Consider the following 24,230-nt stretch of genomic DNA (forward strand, 5'->3'; position numbering starts at 1 on the left):
TCAGCAGAGAACTTAAGGACAAACAGGGCCACTGAGGCAGGCATCCGTTCATGTAGAGAAAGTCGGAGGTGGTGATGATGGTGGTTAGGACGGAGGGGAAAAGGGACAGGAAACACCCACCCTCTCTCCTCTCTGGAGGTCCCAGAAGCACACCAGCACCCCTCAGATATAGCAGACCTGGGATTTTTCCTACACCGGCCACGACTAAGCAGACACCTAGCTGGTGGAAAATATCACTGACTCCTGCTCAAGGGGGTAGGGGACAAAGACATAATGGGGGCTATTTTTAATCTCTCCTATGTGATTAAGAATAGTACTGGAAGTAATGTTTTATAAACACTTTAGTCATAAGCGCCTCACCAGGCACGTCTCCTGTGACAACATGTACGTTGTGTTTGTGATCGGCTCTGCTGGGTTACTTCGGCTGAGCCAAGATTGATGGCCCGTGTCCTTGTGCCGGTTGCTGCACTGGCTCTAGGTGCTGGGAGAGCTTTGCATAGGAGAGAGCAGCCGCCAGTTTTCCTGCACTGATGGCCTCTGCTGCGAGAGGAAACAAGAGGAAACCGAATCTGTAAGAAACACTCAGTGAAACGTATCAGAGAAATTTTTAAATGACCATGCGGGGCCATTTATTTGGCTAGTGGATAGAGCGTATTTCTCACCACAATGATTTTTGTGGCATACAATGTCGGCAAAGCCCAAACTGGTGATTGCTTTACCCAAGATGGAGTGTTAGTGCCAGTCACACATATGCCAAAGACCCACACTCTGTCAGGGGGAGAGACCTTGCCCCCCACGTTCATTTCTGGATTTTCAGTACCTAGTTTGAAGGTGGGGGTGCTCTCAGCCCTGGCTGCACGTTATGAACCCCAAGGGAGCTCTTAAAAACATTGCTGCCTTGGGGCACCTGGGTGGCTCAGTCGGTTAAGTGTCCAGATTCAGCTCAGGTCGCGACCTCGCGGTTCGTGGGTTCAAGCCCTGCGTCAGGCTCTGTGCTGACAATTCAGAGCCTGGAGCCTGCTTTGGATTCTGTGTCTCCCTCTCTCTCTGCCCCTTCCCCGCTCATTCTCTATCTCTCAAAAAAATAAATGAATGTTTTAAAAAAATTTTTAAAAGTACCGTTGCCAGAGTCCCACTCCAGACCAATTAAATCAGAATCTCTCAGACATTGGGTGCTGGCATATGCTCATTTTTTTTAAAGCTTCCCAGGTGATTGTAATGCACAGGTAAGGCTGGTATTTGCTAAGCTCTCAAGCTAGACACACGGCATTTATTTAATAAGCACATGATAGCCTGAACTTGGTGCACGTAGCTTGTGCAGTTACCACTATGACTGAGAGAAAGGAACGGATGAGGAAAGAGTCCTTCCCGTCAGTGAGCTGCAGAATTGGAATGGCTCACTAGAAATGCAGTCTCCAATGGCGTGTGTGTGTGTGTGTGTGTGTGTGTGTGTGTGCATGCGCGTGTGCTGGCACTGGAGGCAGGACGGCTGATTTTAGGCTCTTTGCAGAAGCAGGGAGACAAAAGCATTTCTAAGGCTGCCTCTTCTGGCCAGAAGTCCAGGGTTGTGGTAAAATCATTAGAATTTTAAAGTTGTATCACATCTGCTGCTTCTTGTGGAACAAACAACCTCTGTGTGGATTTTCCCATTTGCTCACGTGTCTAAGATCAATGCAGGGGGAAACTTGGCTCGATGACCCTGGCCTGGGACAAGATTGACCATCCTCTGTGTGTATGAAATGCACAACCCCAGACCACTCAATTCTTTGAACTTTACATTTGTGCCGAAATGTGAATCTAGCTGTTTTCTAGCCTATATATTTTTAAATTTCTCAAATCCACAGAATGACGTACAAGTTTGTGCACAAGACAAATATTAAACATTGAACTGGCATTTCTAATGAGAGGCGTAGTGAATGCGGTGAGAGGAAAACTTAGGCCCTTTCTTTTTTTCTCTCTCTCTTGGTCTCTGGAAAGCGAAATCGGTATATATCCATGCACACGTGACTACTTTTGATAGTATTTTCCTTTTGCACCTGGTTCTTTATGGACATTGCCCTCATCTCGATTATTGACTCTATTGTGGCTGGAGTTACAAATGTGGACTGACTTGTGAGTCTCCACACCTAGTGTTGCAATGTTTTTCGCTGCTACTTGTAACCCCTAGTAACATGTCTTCATAGCAAAGACGTGTTTGAACATTTTGGGAGGTTGCTTAATCTCTTTGATAAGCTACTTTAAGTTGTCAGAAAAATAAAAGAATGAATGGAAAGATGAATAGATAGATAGATGAGTAGAGGTCCAACAATAGAAACCTCTGACACCCATGACGGTCCCCTGATGTGCTCTGTGTTGCAGAACTGGCCCATCTTGGTTTTAATCTCATTCAGGTTTTGTCTGTGTCGAAGTACCTACATCTGCTGATCGATCTCACTCTGTGCCAGATTTTGTTGCTTTCAGGTTTTCGACCAGAACTTCAGACATTTTCCGTGTCCTCATGTCATTGATAGTGAGGGTAGAATAAAGTAAAATTGTTCAGGATACATTATCGCAAGGACGAATTAACTTTTTAAAAACATACAACTTTATCTTTCATTCTGTTTACAGTCTTATACGTCCAATAAACAATGGCAAGTTTCTTTGCACTTTGTGAGATCAGAAAACTGTTGCCAAATCTTGGGAATTTTATAGTGAGGGAACTGGAGTGATCTAGTCTGTTTTATAGATGAGGAAACGGAGACCTTGAGAGATTGATTTGTTTGAGAACATGCAACAACACACCCAGAATGAGGACCCAGATGGGACCTAACTGGTCAAACTGGGTCGGTCAGGTAGTGAAAGTTGACGTGGACCCCTTGTCATATGACAGAGGCCTCCTTTTTTTTTTTTTTTTTTTTTTTTTTTCTACTGCAAATAGGGAAAATCTATTTGTCAAGGCAGAGATATTTTGGAGGTGGGGATGGACAGCAGTGAAAAGGTGGGGAGAAAGGGAGGATGAATATTTGAATGTGTTAGGACTGAACTTCATTGTAGCTGTAGCCAATATCATTCTCGTAGCTTGGACTGTTGGGATTTCCATAGACCTTTTCAAGGTCACTTAGGAATTGATTGAGACCTAAACTGAGGTGGTGGCTGATGTGAAAATGTTGGGGTTTGGGAGTCGACAGTCAAGAAAGAATTCTTGAGGTGTCTTTGGTGCAAAGAGTGTGGCTTTGTTAAAGCACAGGGATAGGCCCCATGGGCAGAAAGAACTGCACTGGGGTTGTGAGGAGTGACTGATTGTACACTTTCAAGTTGAGAGAGGGTTAGGGAGAGCTTGAGTCCCTAAGGAATTTGGAAGCAAGGTTTCCAAGACCTTGAGAGGATAGGTGTTGTTAGGAAAAGGTCATTTACTACTGTCTGGTAAAACCTTAGTCATGAGACCCTTCCGATATATATCAGTGGGCCACATGCCTGGAGGATGATTGGGGGTAGAGATAAAAGATGTTTCCAAAGGAATTTTTATATGTTAAGGAGACTTACAGGATCCTGGAACCTGGGCTAATGTTAAGCTAAAGTATTAACATCAAGGCAGCTGAACTCTTGAAGAAGGTCACTCTGCCTGTCTCAAGGAGTTGTCAATGGGCTGCAAGTTGTAAGGAAATGTAATTTTTTTCTTTTGCCTTTGTTCTCCATATCAGTGACCACATCCTATTGGTCTCAGAACCAGCTTGGTTGGGGGGGGGAGTGCCTCAATTCGGTCCTCTTGCCCAGTTGACCCATGGCCATGACGAAAGTACCCTTCCTGCCCTGGTAGTAACTTTTGCCATCCCTAGTCACACATGGCCCTCATCAGTGTATAACCTGCATTGGTTTAGTTTTGCAACTGTCTCCAGGACTCAACTCCCAGCCCAGGCATTTTAGGGATAAAACAGGAGTAAATATGACAAATTAAACCTTGAGTCTCATAGCAGTGAATTGTAATAACTTTCCTTAGACCAGGAGTCTGCTGAGGAAGGAAAGAGTGAATTATCAATACCATTGGTATATTACTCAGGTTGATGTCAGTGGAGTAGTATTGTACTGTCCACATGCAGGAAAGCTCTGGGATGTTTGGTCACTCATGAGTATTTTCAACCTACAGATCTGCTGTGCTGAAAAGTAAATTTGACGGGGAGTCTGAAGAGCTGGGTTCTAGAGTCAGTTATGCCAGTGGAGAGCTGCTTGACCTTAGCCAAGTCACTTTTCCTCGTTGGGTCTCATTTCCTCATCTGTGTGATGAGAGCATGAGACTAGGAAGCCTCCAGATTTTTCTTCTGGTTCTAACATTCTAGCTAGTATTTGGTGAACCTAACTATTCCTTTCACTCTCTTTCCTCCATGCGTGGGCCACTGATGGCTCTATGGAGAGGCGATGGACACTGAGCCAGCCAACACCTGGGGGTCAAGCACTGGTCCATTTACGACCAGTTTACCAGCCATGGTGTCCTGTACTGTCTCGTCACCAGTTCACTTTGCCATTTGGGACATGTCACCTGTAAACTTCACCCAGCATGCTTACCATTCCTTTTTCCCTTGAAACAGACATGCACTTCAAAGAAACTTCTGAGTCTTTCTCCCCGGCCATAGCCTCACCACCCTCTAGCAGGGCATGGAGTGGTAGACTGATTCCCCCTTTCTGTGGTCAGCACCTAAGACTGAACCCTAGTCTTAAGCTGCAAAAAGGGAAAAGTCCTCTTGGGGAGCTGTTAACGCAGTCTGATGAAACGTGCCATATTTTTCTTTGGAGATCTTGGGATCTGAAACACAAAGAATAACTTTTAAAATTCTTTTGAACTTGGGGTTTCCTTTTTGGTTTCAAAAAACACCGACCATGCATAAATCTTTACCTGTAGAAGTATCCTATGTATGATCCACTATGCTTTTCATTGATTTTTACTCTTCTATACTTCTCATCTTTGTCATTGGAATTAATACATGGACATTCTTTGGTCCTGGAGGAAGCATTTACCCAGGAAATGAAAGTCTGCTGTTTTTTTCTGACAACCTTTATTTTGTGTTTCTTTGAGATGGATTCCTGAGTCATGTAACCAGTGAACTATGCCAAGTTCCTTTATTAAAATCTCACTGAAGTCTGTGAGATCGGTGAAGAATCATAGCATTAGAACAGTATTTGACTGAAGAGACTTTGAAGATTATCAAATCCAATCCTCTCTTCTTATCGATAAGGAAACAAGCTCAGAGAGGTGAAGTAACTTGTCTGAGGTAACACAGCTTGTAAGTAATACAGAGTGAGAGCTAGAATCTAGGTCTCCTAAAATATAGTGTATGTATTTTAGCAGGCGAAGATAGAACAAATGGACCCCCAAAAGTCACCTTTTTGTTACCTTTATGGTCTCAGGAAGCCCATTTTTCAATTTTGTACTTTTAAGTTTGGACACTTAATTTGATATTTTAACAAAAATTTTTAATATTATAAAATAATCTTGGTACTAATATGTATTATAAGAATATCTTCCTCGACCAGGGTAGTAAACTCAAATTCCTCTGGGGACAGACAGGTAATGGAACATAAAGCCAGTTGGAATGGAGGTGTCTCTGACAAACAGCTAGAAGCCTTGCCTTATTGACCTTGGAGTCTTCCTCCGCCTCGTCTTCCTCTGACATTCACAGAGCAGTGGACCAACAAGACAGGGCAGCCTGGGTGACTGACTTATTCCCCTAGTGAAAGCTGTCAGTCCTTTTACTGTCATGGCAGCATGGATTCTTTCTCCCTCACCAGTTAATCTCCAGCACAGCGTCTGTCCCACTGTAGGTCGTCAATAAATATTGGTGATTAAATATGTATTGAGGTTGGGATTTTGAAATCAATGTAATGATTTGCTTTGGTGAAGATAAACTGGTGCAGAACCTGATGAAAACTTTCCCCCCCCTTTAACCACATAGAGTGTAATGATTCTTAAACCATGAGTACCTGGGGAAGGCCATCCGTTATTAACAACTGACTGTGAATTCATCCCACTCAGTTTGCTTTCCCCCCCTCACCCTGAGTTGTGATCAGTTGCATTTGGATGGAGAATGAAGCACAGGAAAAGGGGAATCCTGTGCCAGGAGGTGGGGTTGGACAAGTGCAAGCGAGGACAGGGAGAAGGGGCTTCAGAAGGCAGACCAGGAGTGAAAAGGTTGATGTAAGTGGCAAACAGTGCTTATGTTACCATTTTGTTTACCCCTGGATTCCAACATGAAGGAAATGGGCTCACTTTCAGATGCAGATGACTCATAAACAAGCTCATTATAAATCCTTTGGAAGAAATTTGGTTTGTGTTCTCTTTCTTTATCTGAGAATTCTTTTCCTTCTCAACCTTTCCTTCTCTGTCTCTCTCAACTCCCCCCCCCCCACTTCCTCCCTCCCTGCTGTCTCCTCCAAACCATTATACTGAATAGGAACATATCCTCCCATATATCACTGGGGACGGGTATCAGCACTTAAATCCTCATCATTTCAACCACAACATAGCCTGTAGTTCAACACACACCATCGGGCCTTCAGGCAACATGCCAAACACATGTCCTTGTTTAGGGGAATCAGCCGCAGAAGCGCTCCGAATTGCACTTTTCCAAACCTGCTGTGCAGTCATGCCAACAGAATGGGGAAAATTTCCTTTCAAAGCTGCCATGAAGAGCATCCAGATGTTCTCAGTGAGCTAATGCACCTGCACCAGAGGCTGCTTGTGACAGCAGCTGCCAGGATCCCTTGGGAAAGCGAGCCACACTTAACCGCCATGAAGCGGTGTCATGAACAATGTGGGGCCAAGAATTTTCAGGGGAAAGGATACATTTCCCACCAGACGATGTGGGTTTAGCTCCCAGCTCTGCACTTTCCTGGCAGCGGGTCTTGAGTGAGCCCCTCCACATCCCTGAGCTTCCCTTTGTTATCTGTCCGTAGTCATGCCAACCCCTTCTCTGCCCACCAACAGAGGGCACAGCTCTGTGGCCATGAGTGCATCTATTCCTCAGTACAGCCCCATGGGTGGCTGGACACCATCATTATCCTCCCTTTCCAGAGGGTAAAACCTCAGTTTAGAGCGTTTAAGAGAACTAAGGTAGCACTGCTAGGAAGCGACAAAGCCGAGGTTGGAGACGAGGCAGGCTCCCAGAGTTTCTGAAAAGACCAAACGCAGTAATGTACGTGAAAGGGCTCTGAAACCATAATCTAGGGAGTGTGAACACTAGTGATTTAAGAGCACACAATCTTCTTTTAATTTTAATTCCAATATAGTTACCGCACAACGTTACATTAGTTTCAGGTGTAGGGTATGGTGTGATTCCTCACTTCCATACATCACCTGGTGGTCATCACAACAAGTGCACTCTTTAATTCCCATCACCCCTTTTACCCGTTTGCCCACCTACCCCCCTTCTGATAACCCCCAGTGTGTTCTCTCTAGTTAAGAATCTGTTTCATGGTTTGCCTCTGTCTCTCTTTTCCACCCCCCCCCCCCCCCCGGCTCATTTGTTTTGTTTCTTAACTTCCACATGTGAGTGACATCATATGGTACTTGTCTTTCTCTGACCGACTTATTTCGTTTAGCACGATACTCTCTAGCTCCATCCATGCTATTGCAAATGGCAAGATTTCATTCATTTTTATGGCTGAGTAATTCTATTGTATACATGCACCCTTGTCTTCTTTATCTGTTCATCTATCAGTGGACACTTGGGCTGCTTCCGTAATTTGCTACTGTGAATGTTGCTACTATAAAACCTAGGGGTACGTGTATCGCTTTGAATTAGTCTGCTTACATTTTGTGGATAAATACCCAGTAGCAGGATTACTGAATCATAGGGTATTTCTATTTTTACCTTTATGAGGAACTTCCACGTTGTTCTCCACAGTGGCTGCACCAGCTTGCATTCCTCCCAACAGGGCACAAGGGTGCCTTTTTCTCCACATCCTCACCAACACTTGTTGTTTCTTGTGTTTTTTTTTTTTTTTATTTTAGCCATGCTAACGGGTGTGAGATGATATCTCATTGTAGTTTCGATTTGCATTTCCCTAATGATGAGTAATGTTGAGCATCTTTTCATGTCTCTTGGCCATCTGGATGTCTTCTTAGGAGACATGTCTGTTCATGTCTTCTCCTCCTTTTTAAAATTGGATTATTTGTTTTGGGGGTGTTGAGTTGTGTAAGTTCTTTATATATTTTGGATATTAACACGTTATGTCATTTGCAAATATCTTCTCCCATTCAGTAGGTTGCCTTTTAGTTTTGTTGATGCTTTCCTTCACTGCGAAGAAGCCTTTTTATTTTGATGTAGTCCCAATGGTTTATTTTTGCTTTTGTTTCCCTTCCTCAGGAGACATATCTAGAAAAATGTTGCTATGACCAATGTCAGAGACATTACTGCCTAAGAGTACAGAAACTTCTAGTCAGAAAGGGTTCTGGCTATGGGTGGTAGGTAAGTTATTCAACCTCTCAGTTTCCTCAGCCTCAGTTTCCTCATCTGTCAAACGGGGATGATACCAGCACTACCTCCTGGAGTTATTGCAAGAATGGAATGAAATCATGCCTATAAAGCCTGGCACGTTCCCATAAGTGTTAGCTGCTGCTAATATTGTTGATTTTAAGTTATTGATTATAAATTAGAGAAAATCATGTTCATAGCCTTTTTCTCATCTTATACAGGCCATATTTTGTTCATTTCCTGTTCCCACTGAAAAGCAAATGCCAGAAGGAAAGCTGATTACTAATATCAATTTTTAGCAAGAACATTTTTTCGTATGAGTAACACATGTGCGGAAACCTCTCTGTTCCTCAGCCTGAATGAATGAAGTTCCACGTGCATTATTTCACGGAGTAACAGACAGTGCCTTCTCTAGCCACATCTGTACCCTGCTGGCCTTCAGGATCCATCCCTCCCACCTTTCATCCCAACCTGCTTTTGCTTCTTGTCTGTAATTCTTGGCTCCAAATTCCGCACTCTCCTCCCACTTCTGCTCCTCTGAGATGGCATTCATCCACTTCTTCCCCGATCACCTCTCTTTCAGTGGGTACCTCTGGCCCCCACCCTCACTGTGGTCTCAGACCCAAACTTTAGGTCCCAACTGAAGCCCGTAAAGCCCCACCCCCATTGTAACTGATGGTGGAGAGACTCTGGCTTTCTTCAGGCTTGTGTTGCTTTGTCTTCTCTTGCCCCCTGGTTTTAGCTCTGGTATGATTCATGCAGGGGCATGTACCAAGCAAAATAGCGAGTGAGGCTCAGGCTGTGTCTCTCAATGTCAGACATCCAGATGTTTCCAAAACCCAGAAGTTTTGTCATGCAGCTAAATTCCTGTTCCTGAGTGGATTGCGAGCTTTTCCTCCTGATAAGGCATCATGCAGGCCTCGCCTGTAACTTGTGCGAGTCAAGAACAGGATCCCTCAGTGCACAGGCATTAGAATTGTCTCTGATGAAAACATACCTTTTCTAGGCAAGCAGACAAAGACATCTTTTCAGGCGAGCATCAAAACTAGATCGTATAGAGTTTTCGTCAAGGCTGTAAGTAGTTTTAGAGAAAGAGAAAGGTGGTGTAGATCTCTTTCCTGCCAACAAAGCATGCTTTTTCAAATGCATTCTTCCCCAATGGTCTCCACGTCTTCCTTCGACCTCCTCCTGCCTCGCTCACATAGCCACGTAGACATTGCACAATCTAGAGGGAGGATGCCCAGACCTGAGCCGGAAGCCTAGCTGCCATTGACACTCGTGTGTACTGAGCAAGTTAGTGAACTTCTATACCTCCTGACAGCAGAAATGACAAAACCTAAACCCTGTTTCTTGGCAGGGGCGAAGGAGCTCATATATGTGCAACATACTAGCAGAAATAGAGCCATGTGCATGGGTGGCTGTACGAATGGTTTGTATTGTTGTATCTAAATGGATCTATATAATACTGTCACCTCAGGTCCTCCTCACTTCGGTGAGTCCTTTGATACAAATAACTCTCTCTGATCACAGGGATCAACTGGAATTTCACACTTATCTCAGCAGTAATTCTGGAGTAAACTGTCCATTTAGACAGCTTACTTTAGCGAGCCTGGGTGGCTCAGTTGGTTAAGTGTCTGACTCTTGATTTTGGCTCAGGTCATGATCTTGTGGTTCCTGAGATTGAGCCCCACCTCAGGCTCTGCACTGACAGCACAGAGCCTGCTTGGGGTTTTCTCTCTTCCTCTGTCTGCCCTCCCCTGCTCACATACACACACGAGCATGCTCACTCTCTCACTCTTAAATAAATAAACTTTGAAAAAAATCTTTAAACGGGGCGCCTGGGTGGCTCAGTCGGTTAAGCATCCAACTTCAGCTCAGGTCATGATCTCACAGTTTGTGAGTTCGAGCCCCGCATCAGGCTCTGTGCTGTGCTGACAGCTCAGAACATGAAGCCTGCTTTAGATTCTGAGTCTCTCTCTCTCTCTCTCTGCCCCTCCCCTGCTCACACTCTGTCTCTGTCTCTCTCTCTCTCTCTCTCAAAAATAAATAAAACATTAAAAAAAAGTCTTTAAAAAAAATTCCTAAAAGTAGCTTCCTTGTGCAAACACTATTAGTTTGTTTTGAGTGTGTGCGTGCATCTCCTAATTTTCCAGGTCTTTCCACTGTCACAGTTTGTCTTCTGTAAGCTTCAGTTGGAAGTGATCTTGGTGGCTGTCCAGTTGGACTGGCTGGTGGAGCTGCTCCAGCTCACTGATTTCAGAATTTCCGTTGGCCTCTAACAGCCACTGTCCTTCAAATATGTCCTTAGCTAGTTCAGCACTAGATGGGCTGTTTGCTCTAGAAAATACATCTGAGTGTTAGGTTTTTTTTTTTGCAAGAATAAGTTCCACTCAGGTGCTCTTCCCCATCCCCCACACCCCCCGCCAGAAACGTATCCCCCTGGTGTTTGACAGTTGGAATCTTCATGCTTAATTTTCCAGCAAATAAATTGTCTGGGAGTAAATAAAGCCCTTTGGAAGGGTGTTAACTCTTTGAGCGTCCCACCCTGTTACTTAGTCATAGTTTGAGAAATCTAAATATTTATTCTTTTCCTTTACATCCAGAGTGGATTTGAACTTGTTTCAAAAATGCACGCCATAGAAATTACATAAATTGCAAAGATGTAACTCAAAACAAGAGAAAAGAATGGCACGTGGTCCTGTACAGTCACTATTGTCAGAGAGTCAGTGTGTCTCGAGGCTTCCCAGTGACCAAAGCAAAAAGGGAAACTTTCTCAGTTTTCAGAGACGCACATTGGTGCTAGATATCCATACTAGCTTTTTCTCAAGCAAAAGGGAATCCTCTGCGACTCCTCCCCAAGAGAAGCCATTACAACTCTCAAAGTGCCAGCCTGACCTGAATTGCTAGACAACTCAAAACCTTTGGGACACTTTGTCAGCTGACCTGGGCCTCGGAAAACGATGTGGCAGTTGTCATGTGCATGGAGACAGAATAAAGCTCTAATGTTTAATCTCCTATGCCTGCACGAGAGCATGAAGGCTTCAGAGGGGACGCAGGCATGCGCCCGGCCTTTACGTGTAGCAGCGCCATGCAATGTAGCGTCATTGAAAACAATACCAAGTTGCTGAATGTGTGTGGTTTTAGGTCATTCAGCTCAGGGGGAATCTCTATCCTGCAAAGTGCTGAGGCATCTCAGGACTCCCAGTAGCACACACAGCAAGTTAGAGGGAGCCTTCTAGGACCCGTACCTTGGCAGGCCTCAGTTAGAGTGGTAAAATGAGTTACTCTCACGTCTGCTCCTCAGCTGGACTGTGAGATGTCCCGGGGAGGCTGTCTTCTCCATCACTGCATACTGGTGCCTAGCACACCCCTTCTACAGCAAATGTTGGGCGTGAGGGGAGTGAACATGTGCGCCAGCCCAAATTCTAAGTGCTTTATGTGGCTTTCCTCAATTCAGTCCCTTTAATAGCTGTATGAGATAGTTACTCCCATCATCCCCTTTCACAGATGAAGAAACCTCAGCCTAAGGAAGGATTGGCTGCTTCCCAGAAGTAAATGGTAGAAGAGAGAACTGAAGCCCTCAACCAGGACACAAGAATGAAGACCAAGTCTTAGTGTTTGGAGAAGGTAAGCCAGCATTGGGCTTGGTAGGCGCCAAACATGTCAGTGGGTTATGCCACAGGAAAAGAGTAAGATGTCGTGTTTATTGGGATCTTCATCTGAATCCCCTGTCATTACCACAGTCCCAGGAATGGGGTTTCTAACTCACGGTCCTGAGCATTACCTTCAGAAGCCATGGGACGTGTCTGGGGCAAGTACTTCATAAATCCTCATTTTTTAGTTAAGCTTTAGTAATACCGCTAAACAGTTTTGTGGATGATACTGTATTAACTAATTGAAAACTACCAGGGAGAAAAAGAGAGGCAATAATCTTTGCTTCTAATTTCTCCAGAATGTTTATTCTCTCTCAAGTTCAGAACCCTACAAGTTTGCATGATTTCTCGCTACACTCGGCAAATTCCTAAGTGACCTGACTTCTCTATGGTTTTCAGGGTGGGGGGAGAATGAAACAGTTACACTAATCTAGTGTTGGTACTTACTCTAACATTTTGATTAAAAATAAACCCTGTTCTGAAAGGGAATGATGCCCTTTTGACATGCTTGGCATATTTCTCTTCCAAGGGCATCCCAAATAGGTTGACTATAGGTACTTCCACTAATGAGATGGCCTTGAAATACCACTGCCACGATTATAGGCATAAATAGTGAATTTCATTAGGTTGCCTGAGTGCCACTTTTGATGGCATAGTAAATCTCACAACAACCACGGGTGGTAGATAGAGAAAGAGCTTTTTAGGGTATAATTAACTTATTCAAGTGTACCTACTAGCTACCTTACCGTAGCAGTTCTAACTCAGTCTCAGGCTGTAAGAACATTAAACAATTCAACACCGTTATAGGGTTATTAATGAACCCAAAAGATTTATAAGTTAGAAAAAAAACTTTGACTTATTAATTCTTTTATTATTATTATTATTTGAGAAAAGAGAGTGTATGTGTGTGTGCGAACAGGAGAGAAACCATGGGAGAGAGAAAGAATCTTAAGCAGGTTCCATCCTCAGTGTGGAGGCCAACTAGGGGCTCGATTCCACGACCCTGGGATCATGACCTGAGCCAAAATCAAGAGTCAGATGCTCAACCGACTGAGCCACCCAGGCGTCCCCTATTAATTATTTTTTCCCCCTATTAATTCTTTTTTTTTTTAATTTTTTTTTCAACATTTATTTATTTTTTGGGGGGACAGAGATAGACAGAGCATGAACGGGGGAGGGGCAGAGAGACAGGGAGACACAGAATCGGAAACAGGCTCCAGGCTCTGAGCCATCAGCCCAGAGCCCGACGCGGGGCTCGAACTCACGGACCGCGAGATCGTGACCTGGCTGAAGTCGGACGCTTAACCGACTGCGCCACCCAGGCGCCCCTCCCCCTATTAATTCTTAATAAGATATCTGCCTTTTGGACTTTGTGTACTTTTCTTAGACTGCTTTTACTGTCTCCACCCTTCCCTCAGATAATATCTTATTTCATAGATACACAGCATACATGGCAGTTCAGTCAGGTACAGTGACATGATGTAGTAAGTGGCAGAGATTTATGGCAAGATCATGTAAGCAAGAGAGAGGACAAAGTGGTGTGGTTGAGAAGGTCCGAGCACTGGAACCAGAAAACCTGCTATTTGCTCACCTGGCCTTAGGCTGGTTGGTCAGCTTTTAAGAGAATCTGTTTCCTCAGCAGACAATGAAGACGGGGCACATGGGTGGCTCAGTCAGTTAAGCATTCGACTCTTTGTTTTGGGTCAGGTCGTGAACTCACAGTTCATGAGTTCGAGCCCCGAGTCGGGCTTCTGCCCTGACAGTACGCAGAGCCTGCTTGGGATTCTCTCTCTCCCTTTCTCTGTCCCTCCCCCACTCTTCTCTCTTAAAATGAATAAATAAACTTTAAAAAATTAAAAAATAATGAAATGAAGATACTAGTTATTTTACAAAACTGGGTTGTTGTGAAGATAAAGAGAGAATGTTTTCAACTAATATTCATAGACCACCTATTATGTCCTGGTACCTTTGTACACGTAATCTCATTAGTCCTCAGGCAGGTGCCCTGACTTTCTCACTTACTGACTGTTGGTCTGCTGTAACAAATTCCTATAACCAGGTGACTTAAAACAATAGGAATTTATTCTTCCACCGTTTTCTGGAGACCTGAAGTCCAAAATCAAGGTCAGCAGGGTTGGTTCATTCTTGAGGCTCAGAAAGAAAATCCACTCCATGCCTGTCTCCTAGCTCCTGGTGGCCCCCCACATTCCTTGGCACTTCCTTGTCTTGTAGACATGTCACTCCAGACTCTGCCTCCGTCCTCCTGTGGGCTTCCCCTCTGGGTGTGTCTGTCTTCTCCTTCTCTTTTATAAGGATACTCATCATTGAGTTTAGAGCCTACCCTTATGTATATGATGATCTCGTCTCAAGAGCCTTAATTTAATTACATCTGCAAAGACCTTGTTTCCAAATAAGCTCACATTCAGGAGTACAGAGGTTAAGAACTAGACACATCTTTCGGAGGCCAGCCTGCACTATATATAGTGACCCAGCAAGAAACTGAACCCAGGTACTTTCTGATTTGAAGACCGATGCAGTATGGTCTCTGCCATATTCTCTCCCTCTGTGAAACTTCTTTGTCCAGGCTAAGGACCACATCATGGTTTCTTCTCCTTATTCTGGAATTATATGGTTCTCCGTGATTCTAATTGATACAAGAGAGTAGCCTGGGCATCTGGAAGAAATCATTGACTTCTACTAAATTTTTCATTTGTTTCTAAGTAAGGGCACCCTTCTGCCTAAGTAATCTTTGAATAGTGAGTTGAGCTATGCACTCTGGAGTTGTTAAATCATCCAAGCTTGTAGCAAAAATAAGAAGATAGTTAAGATTCATTGAATGTTTATTATGTATTAGGCCTGCACTCAGTGCCTCAGATACATCATCTTATTATATCCTAGGAGAGAGTGACTGTTACTGTCTCTCATTTACAGAAGAAATTGGGATTCAGAGAGGTTAAGGAAGTTGTCTCAAGTCACAGAGCTGGTAAGTAGTGGAGCTGAGATTGGAACCCAGGCAGTCAGATGCCAAACCCCACGCTCTTGAAACCAGAGTAGAGTCATATTACCACTGCAGCTCCTGGCACAAAGTTCCTTCCCCTACCGCCAGGCAAGGCTGGAGGCAGTTGGACTTAATGGACAGAGACTTGTTAATTACGCAAATTAACCATGCATTTCTAACAGAAACAGACTGGGCATTCAGATGTCTCTTTGTTTGCCCTCATTTCATTTTTGGAGTGACACTGTTGAAAGATATTTGGAAGTGTTGAATGAAAACTACTTGGAACTTTAGCCGAGTTTTTAGGGGGAAAAAAAATCAGGGTGTTTCCTTTATGTCATTACTGTTCCAATCCCTTTGGTCTGGTGTTTCCTAATGCATTCATTACTCAGAATAGTTGTTTTTAATTTGTCAGCACATTATAATATATTTTTGCTCAAGAAAAATAGCATCCCCCCCCCCCACCCACTAAGGCTGAATTTGTTTTGGTTTGTCATCAGTGTAAACAGTTTCCCTTCAACAGGGTAATATAATAAAAAGCCACCTAACTACAAGAAAGGATGTAGTTAGATGTAGTCAGCACTATAATTCTTTCTTTCTGACTAATATTTTTAAATTATCTTTAGCTGACACAGGCAAGATAAATCAGTAATATGACCCCAAAGTCTAAGTGAAAGCTTATCGCTTTAGAGTGTATTCGTTTATTTTTCACGCTCACGTCTGGTTTTAAAGGATGGCTTTGTAAAGCTATTTTTACTACTTAGAACATAAGCTACACTGCCTGCCACTCCATGATCTTAAGTGAAATGCTGGCCTCAACTAGAACTGCTCATTGTCTTTTCTTGCCTATAACGCGATTCACTAATGACCGTGTATTTTTAACTGATACGGAAAAGGTCATTTTCTTTAGTGTATTTGTCCTCTTAATTAACTTTGGATCCTTGAAAAAGAATTTAAGCCTAAAAGTCCTCCTGATAGATTTATTATCTTCCTCTTAAAAGTTAATGTATTTAAAGAACCAAGATAGCTTGCTTCAACTCCAAAGCAGTCTTCCTAAATCATGCACTTGAGAGGTTCTCGGGAGTGTATATTTGGATTCAGGGATGAGCAAGGTCAGGAAGCAAAAACAAGAGCGCTGGCAAGACAGGAAAAGCCTGGCCCTCCTGCCCCTTCGCTGAACTACTTTCTGTCCTGAGCGTTTGGTGCAGCAAAGTCATCAGGACAGCAAGAGGCCAGAGACAGTGTGGATTGCAGTGCAACTGACAACCAATGTGTTTTGACTTCTGAAAGCCATAACAAAGAAAACTACGGTTGTATATAAAGTTCCTATCTTATTTGGCGCACTTTATGTTCCCCAAATGAATACTTGATGATTCCTGCTCAATATACTGCTTTTATAGAATTTCTACAAATTTGAAAGGAACAAAATGTCTTCCCAGGGTGTCTGCGTGCCATGGATTTACTTGACAACAGTGAATTCAGGGAATTTCCCAACCCCTCTGTGAGGCTATGATTGTCCTTGTAGACTCAGGGAAAGCTGAAGAGCAGAGAGCGTAAGTGATTTGCTCAAGGTCAATTGGAGATCAGGGAATATTTGGCTCCAACTTCCCATGCTAATTATCATTCCGTTACTCTCTCCTTGATTTATGCATTTGCTAATAATTGTTTTTTCTTTAAAGCTCGAGAAAATGAGTCTGAAAACCTTTTGCAAAATAAAACTAGCTTTTGGTATTTTCATTGTTCATATGTGCACATTTTGCCATTCTTTGTTTAAATTATTTTTTTACTGTTTATTTGTTTTTGAGACAGAGAGAGACAGAGCATGAGCGGGGGAGGGGCAGAGAGAGAGGGAGGCACAGAATCCGAAGCAGGCTCCAGCTCTGAACTGTAAGCAAAGAGCCCCACGCGGGGCTCAAACTCATAGACCGCGAGATAATGACCTGAGCCAAAATTGGATGCTCAACCGACTGAGGCACCCAGGCGCCCCCACATTTTGCTATTCTTCATTTAAATCTTTTTCTCTCTGCTCTAGGACTATCAGAGTTGCAGACTCCTACCAAAATGGGGACTGTTGAACACAGAGGAAAGTTAACCTAACCAGTTTTTCAATATCCTGCACTGACCACTGGCTGTAAGAGGATCACTGTGTTATTTCAGCTCTTAGGGGTGTAAGTCCTAACACTCAGTTCTCATGCATCATAATATTGGTGCAGCCAGAGTGTGACTGAGGAAGGAGTCTCACACAAAAGATACAATGGAAGTCATTCTTTATTTCCTCTTTTTAACCTTATCAGCTGATTAAATCCTAAAATATGGGGGTAATGAAGTAAATTATCTGCTCGATTTCATGTTGATTTCCAAAACTATTCATCAGTTCTATTTTTCATTATGGTAAAATATACATAAATAAAATTTACCATTGTTAGCCACTTATAAGTGTACATTTCAGCGGCATTAAGTACATTCACAGTATTGTACAATCATTACCACCACCCATTTCCAGAATTTTCACCCCAAATTGAACTTTTGTATTTACTAAGCCCTAATTCCCCATTTCCCTCAACCCCTAGTCCCTGGCAACCATTATTCCATTTTTGTCTCTATGGATTTGACTACTTTAAGTACCTCATCTAAGTGGAATCATGCAATATTTGTCCTTTTGAGTCTGGCTTACTTAATTTAGCATAATGTTTATCCATGTTATAGAATGTACCATGATTGCATTTCTTTTTGAAGCTAAATAATATTGTATTTTGTGGACATACCACGTTTTATTTCTCCATTCATCTATTGATGGAGGATAATGCTTCTATGAATATTGATGTAAAAATATCTCAAGTCCCTACTTTCAAATCTTCTGCACAGACACCTAGAAGTCAAGTTGCTGGATCATATGGTGATTCTGTTTCCATTTTGAGGAACTGCCATTTTGTTTTCTGTAGCAGCTGTGCCATTTTATATTCGTATCAACAAGTGTTCCTATTTCTCTACATCCTCACCAACTCTTGTTATTTTGATTTTTTTGATAATAGCCATACTAATGGGTATGAGTGGTTAATCAAGTATATTTTAAACAGTATTTGCTATGGTAGACATTTGTCACATTACAATGAGTTACCATCTTCTGAAAAGCTTTTCTGAATACAGAGAATTTCCATGTTGTAAGTTCTGCCTCTTCAGTACAGAGCTCAGAACTCAAATCCCCAGCTTCCTTTTTGGCTAGAATAAAATCATGTGACCCAGACTCTATTAATCAGATGCATCTATGCAAGACTTAAATTCTTACATGACCAAGAAAAGATATGAGCTCTTTTCAACACTTCCATTTTGTTGGCTTGGGTGATGGCAATGGAATCTGACTTCAGGGAGGCATTAACAATTGCAGTAGGTCTAATGCAGTCAAGTTCCCAATGTCTAGGCTGCTGGTGGCATATCCTCAGCAAGCCATTTCTGTGGTATGATTGTGGGTGTTGTTCCCGGCAGCTGATTTTCAAGCCTATTTCTCCAACCAAAGAGTCCAATCCAATCTAGTTTACAATTTCCATTTCATATCCAGGTGAATACTTGTCTTCACCCTGCCCCATACCACCAGTGAGGCTTCTTCCCGGGGGCCTTGGAGTGGGGAACGGGCATGGTCTACATGTTCACTCTTTCTTTTCTCTTTTTCCTCTAGTCTTGATTCTTACAGAGCAGGGACAGGAAGGATGGATGAAGTACAGAAAGAATGTTTACTTAACTGGTGCCATTGTGGTCCCCTCTCAGATGGCATTCTGCTTTCTGTGGCATGTGTCTACACACTGGCTCTCTGGTGGTGGACTTTTCTGTATGTCCAAGTGACCAGAATGGAATGTACATGAGACATCACTGAAGAAAAGCTGAGTAAAGCTTTTTTTTACTCAGTAAAGCATAGTTGAAGGCAGCAAGTGAACGAAAATCAAACCAGTTCACATTCCGACCTCTCTGAGTTCACGTCATCTACCATGCTAGTTACTGAAGGTACAGCTGTTTGGGGGCCCTGTTTTTATCTGGGGGTCTTGGGTCCAGCACTTCATACCCATATCAACTTGATCCACCTCCTGACCTGGGTGATCCAATCAGACTTGATCTTTACCACTGCCCCCTGCTTTGGTTCATGGTGGAATGCCCCATGGTCTCCAGCTGCTGGAGTCCTTGCTTGATGGGTTACTCTCTTGGGTTGAGTGCAAGCAAGTCAACTCAAGCCTGGCTTCTTATGGACCCACAGGCAACTTACACAGCTTTGCCCCACCAAGTAGTGAGAGTACAGACTGTTAAACTCTTGCCTTCTCTCTTCCCTGTCATCTCTTTCCATTTCTTTCCCCCTGCACACATGGGTATAGGACACAGATCAGCAAGTGCACTGTATAGACAGAACTGAACTAAGGAATAAAGTGTCAATAAAACACTCTACGTCTTTCAGAATGATGTCTGGACCCCATTGCATGTTAAAGGGATTTGGAAAACAGCACCTTCCCATTTCTCCCAAGGGGAGAGGAGGGAAAAGTCATGGTACTCATCCTTTCCCAGCAACACCCAACTCATAGGATTGTCCTTTCTCTCCATAGCTTTCTCATATACCAACTGGACGTGGAAGGGAGTATGGGGCATAGTCTGGGGTGAAGACTGGGGGTTACAGAGCCCATTTGGCCACTTCTTAATAATCCCTGGAAGAATTCCCTGGCCCCAACTGGTTTCATTTTTCTCTCAAATCTGGGACACATTTATCTCTTTATCTTTTAGCTGTGAACAATAGCTCATGTTCCACTCAGCAATCTATTACATTTCCTGGGCAAAACCCATTGTGTCCTTTCAGAATTTTATATATTTGCACTTCATCCAAAGGCTCTTATTGTGTCTCCTATCATTTATCTTTATGGATATAATTTTTGTGTGCAGGGATATTAACTAGCCTAGCATACAATCGTAATGCTGTACACTGATTCCTAACGGATCCAGATGAGCCCCCTTAAACCTTCACTGAGATTGTTGGAAACCCCAGAGAAACTACAGGACACCAAAGACAAAGAATAAAACCTACAAGTAGCCAGAGAATATAGATTACCTGCAAAGCAGCAACTATAGTGTCAATAAACTTCTCAACAACATCAACAGAGGCCAGAGGATAATGGAATAATTGCTTCCATATCAGAAGATAGGAATTATTCCCTTCCCTTCCACACCCACCATACACTTCTGTATTTCCCAGACCCTCATCCTTTTAATATAGTAATAGTATAATTTGGTTTAGATCAATCATCAATGTTTGCATTACACGTGTACGTATGACTTGCTCTTGAGTGTTTGTGACTTGTTTTTGCCCTCTGAAAGTGTTTAATGTGTTCTTTGTTGTCCCCATTGTTTTGATATTTCACAGTGATATGACTTGGTGTGTGCCCATTTTCATCCATTGTTCTGAGCACTTAATGAGCCTTTCAACCTACAAACTCATGTATTTGAATTCAGGAAATTTCCTTAAATTAATTCTTTAATTTTTTTCCCCCTCATTCATTTTCTCTGGTCTCTTCTTCTGAAACTCCCATTATTCATGTTTTCTTCTTTTCTTTTTTCTTTTTTTAAAGTAGTCTCTATGCCCAACATGGGGCTAGAATGCATGACCCCCAAGATCAAGAGTCACATACTCTACAGACTGAGCCAGCCAGGCACCCGGAAACTCCTATTATTTAGATGTTGCCTTATTAGACTATTTGATACAATGTTTTGCAATAAAATATAAGCTTTTATATTTTCTGTTGAAAATGCAAATATAGAAATATAAATTTATACCCTTATAATATTTTATTATAATAAAATATAAAATACTATTATTTTCTTCTATTTTTTTTCTTTGCTTTATGTTCTACTTTTTTTGGGAGAATGACCCAAAAGGTTCACTTGAACCTCCAACCTTTCTCATTGAGTGTTTCAGTTCTGCTCTCATGGTTTTAATTTCTAAGAGATCTTTTGTGTTCTCTGAATGTTCCTTTTTAAATAGCATCCTGAAGTTGTTTCTGGGATTCAGCACGATGGCTTATCTCTCTGAAGATTTTAATAATTGTTTTATTTTGAAGTTTTCCTTTCGTGGTTTATTTTGCTTTGAAGTTGCTTTTTTTTTGTTAGTGGCTCGTTTGTTTGATCTTTATCTTGTATATTAGAGGCATTCTTTAGCTGTTTGGTGATATTTAGGTGTCTGCTCATGTTTAATTGTGGATAAAAAGCTAACTGGAAGATCTGAATAAGTTGCATTGGAGGGTGATATAGCTGGAGGGCTATCTGTTGGCGGAAACCTTAATACCACTATGTTTACATTTTTCATCTATATCTAGTCAGATTCCTTGGAGATGACCTTTCCATTCTCATTCTTCTGCCTGGAGAGAAAAAGTCTGGTCATAACTGTTCTGGAAGCCAAGTGGGTGATCAGGGCTTGGAGGCAGGGTCTCCGCTTTCAGGGTCTACACATTCATTTATTCACCCTGGCTTCAGGGTGGAACTTCTGCTCTTAACCCAGTCTGTGCCCTCCCAATCCAGCCTACTTCTGTTCTGCCTTTTCCACTCTTTTGCTAGAGTGGTGTGATGGTTAGTTTAATGTGTCAATTTGACTGGGCTAAGAGATGCTCAGATAGCTGGTAAAAAAAGATTTCTGGGTGTGTCTGAGAGATTGTCTCTGGAAGAGATTAGAGATTAGCATTTGAATCAGCTGACCTAGTAAAGAAGACCACCCCCCCCACTGCCGATACAAGCCAATTTGTCCATTACCCTTAAGGACCTGCATAGAACAAAAAAGTAGAAGGGCTTATTTACTCTCTGCCTCAGCTCAGCCATCTGTCTTCTCCTGCCCTCAGACCATAGAGCTCATCCTTCTCAGGCCTTTAGATTTGGACCAGAACTGACACTATTGTCTCCCCTGGTTTATCAGGCCTTTCAGTTCAGACTGGGACTATGCCACCGGCTTTCCTGGTTAGGAGACAAGAAGTCATCCAATAGCATTGATTATAGCTAGTGCTTCTCAAACACCTTTTTTGATCCTCATTTTTGGCCACCCTCTTCTTCCTCGTTTCTAATATTATCCAGTATCGCTATCTCCTGGATTCGTGATGACATTGTAGAATAAACTGAGCCACCAACCTGACTTCCATCTGCTAGGTCATTTTTTCTTTATCCACTTTCTTTCTAGCTTTCAAAAGTTTGCTGTCTCCTTTCCCATTCTCTGTAGGCTTCAAGGCTTATACATTTCTACAGAATGACTATTTGTTATAGTCTTTCAATGGGTTCTAGAGAAGCCAAATTTGGATGAGCGTGTCCAATCCACTGTCTTCACCCAGAACATTAATCTAGAAACCTATATCCAACTGAGCTAATGTTTTGACTGATGCTTTCAAAGACTGAGCAAATTGACCTCTCATAGATCTTAGCTGAGAAAAGTTCCTAAAGGATCTATTTCAAAAAGAAGGAAATTGAACTTTGAAGGGAAAACGTGGAACACAAGCATTAATAGACCCGGGAGTCTGGTGGGGACCCAGGCAGATGCCACCTACAGAGAAGCTACTCCCTTCTGGAGGAATGTGGTGATATCTGACCCAACATGGAAACCCAGCAGAGATGCAGAAGGCAACCCCCACTGCAGGGCATTCCCACAGCTTGAGTGAAAGGAGCCCTTTCAGTTCTATTGCCTGGTTTTGGAAGGAAGCCTAGGAGTGAGGGAACCAGTTTCCCATGGAACATCCCTGTCCATCCCACCAAAACGTGAGAAAAATCCTGAGTCCCATGAGTTGGATATTCAGAGATCTAATTTGAACCTGCTATGGGTGAGTGACTAAATAAAACTTTCCCATAACAAAATAAATATAAAATAAATGTGTATATCAAGTTGTAAAATGTGTAATGAGAAAAGCACCCTTTTCTGTTGAGGAGGAGTTATAGGGGCTTCCAGCAGTTTGGAAACAAGATGTCTCATTTAAAAGTTTCTCTCTGTTGTTGTTGTTGTTGTTGTTGTTGTTGTTTCTTTCTTTCTTTCTTTCTTTCTTTCTTTCTTTCTTTCTTTTCCTTTCCTTTCCTTTCCTTTCCTTTCCTTTCCTTTCCTTTCCTTTCCTTTCCTTTCCTTTCCTTTCCTTTCCTTTCCTTTCCTTTCTTTTCTTTTCTTTTCTTTTCTTTTCTTTTCTTTTCTTTTCTTTTCTTTTCTTCCAGAAGACACTTTTATTGGACACAGACAAACTTGCCCTTCAGGCTATAACCAGGGACCAAGATCATTTCCTTTAGCCTCCAGAAACATCATCTGTAAGAAGCCTATCCATATCTTCCCCTCCATCTTGTTTGCTCCACCTCAAGTATCATCAAATGAAGGTTCTATTTTAATCCTGAAACTATTTCCTATGTTACTCTTTTTAATGTCCTAGTTGTTGGTGATATGGGGAAACAAAGGCAAAAGAAACAATTAAATTTCCTTACAGCTTACAGCCCACTGACAGTTCCTTGAGATAGGCAGAGTGACCTTCCTCTAGGAGCTCAGCTGCCTCAATGGTGACACTTAGCTGAGGGTAAAAGGCAACCTTAGCTTAACATTAGCCTAAATTCTATAAGTCTCCTTTAACATATAAAAATGACTTTGGAGACTTCCTTTATCTCTACCCCCCAGGATACATGTTAGCAATCATCCTCCAAGCATATGGCCCACTGATCTACATCTAAAGGGTCTCATGACCAAGGTTTTATTAGACAGTAATAAGTGACCTTTTCCTCACAACACCTATTCCCTCGAGGTCCTGGAAACCTTGCTTCCAAAATTCCTTACAGATTACATTCTCCCTAACCCCCTCCCAACTTGAAGGTATATAATCAGTCACCCATCACAACCCCAATGCAGCCCTTTCCGCCCACGTGTCCTATCCCTGTGCTTTAATAAAACCAACTATTTGCACTGAAAACATCTCAAGAATTCTTTCTTGATTGTTCACTCCCAAACCCCAACATTTTCACATCGGTTAGTACTTAGAAAGGCATCCACTCAATAGTTTAGATTTTTCTTCTACTCTGATAAGACATCAAAGCTACGGCTTACCAATTGTCTCATTTATATTTCTAGTTTCTGCACCCTCCCACTCCCCAAAGGCAGGATACTATATGAAA

The 24,230-nt window shown here is 42.5% G+C and overlaps 1 protein-coding gene across 8 annotated transcripts in view; it reads left to right on the top strand.

Annotated features, from left to right (window-relative positions):
- The window catches only part of MAMDC2 (MAM domain containing 2), a 403,751-nt gene that overhangs the window by 217,970 nt on the left and 161,551 nt on the right, over positions 1-24,230 (top strand). Inside the window, exons 1-2 of one of the 8 annotated variants that reach the window (XM_045468456.1) lie at positions 11,956-12,071; positions 23,292-23,431. The exons of the other annotated variants lie outside the window; for them this stretch is intronic. The gene's annotated coding sequence lies outside the window, so the exon portion shown is untranslated. Of the gene's footprint in view, positions 1-11,955; positions 12,072-23,291; positions 23,432-24,230 lie in introns of those variants that run through there. 8 annotated transcript variants of the gene reach the window in all.

Source organism: Leopardus geoffroyi, chromosome D4 (genome assembly GCF_018350155.1).
Source record: "Leopardus geoffroyi isolate Oge1 chromosome D4, O.geoffroyi_Oge1_pat1.0, whole genome shotgun sequence".
Classification (NCBI taxonomy): Eukaryota; Metazoa; Chordata; class Mammalia; order Carnivora; family Felidae; genus Leopardus; species Leopardus geoffroyi.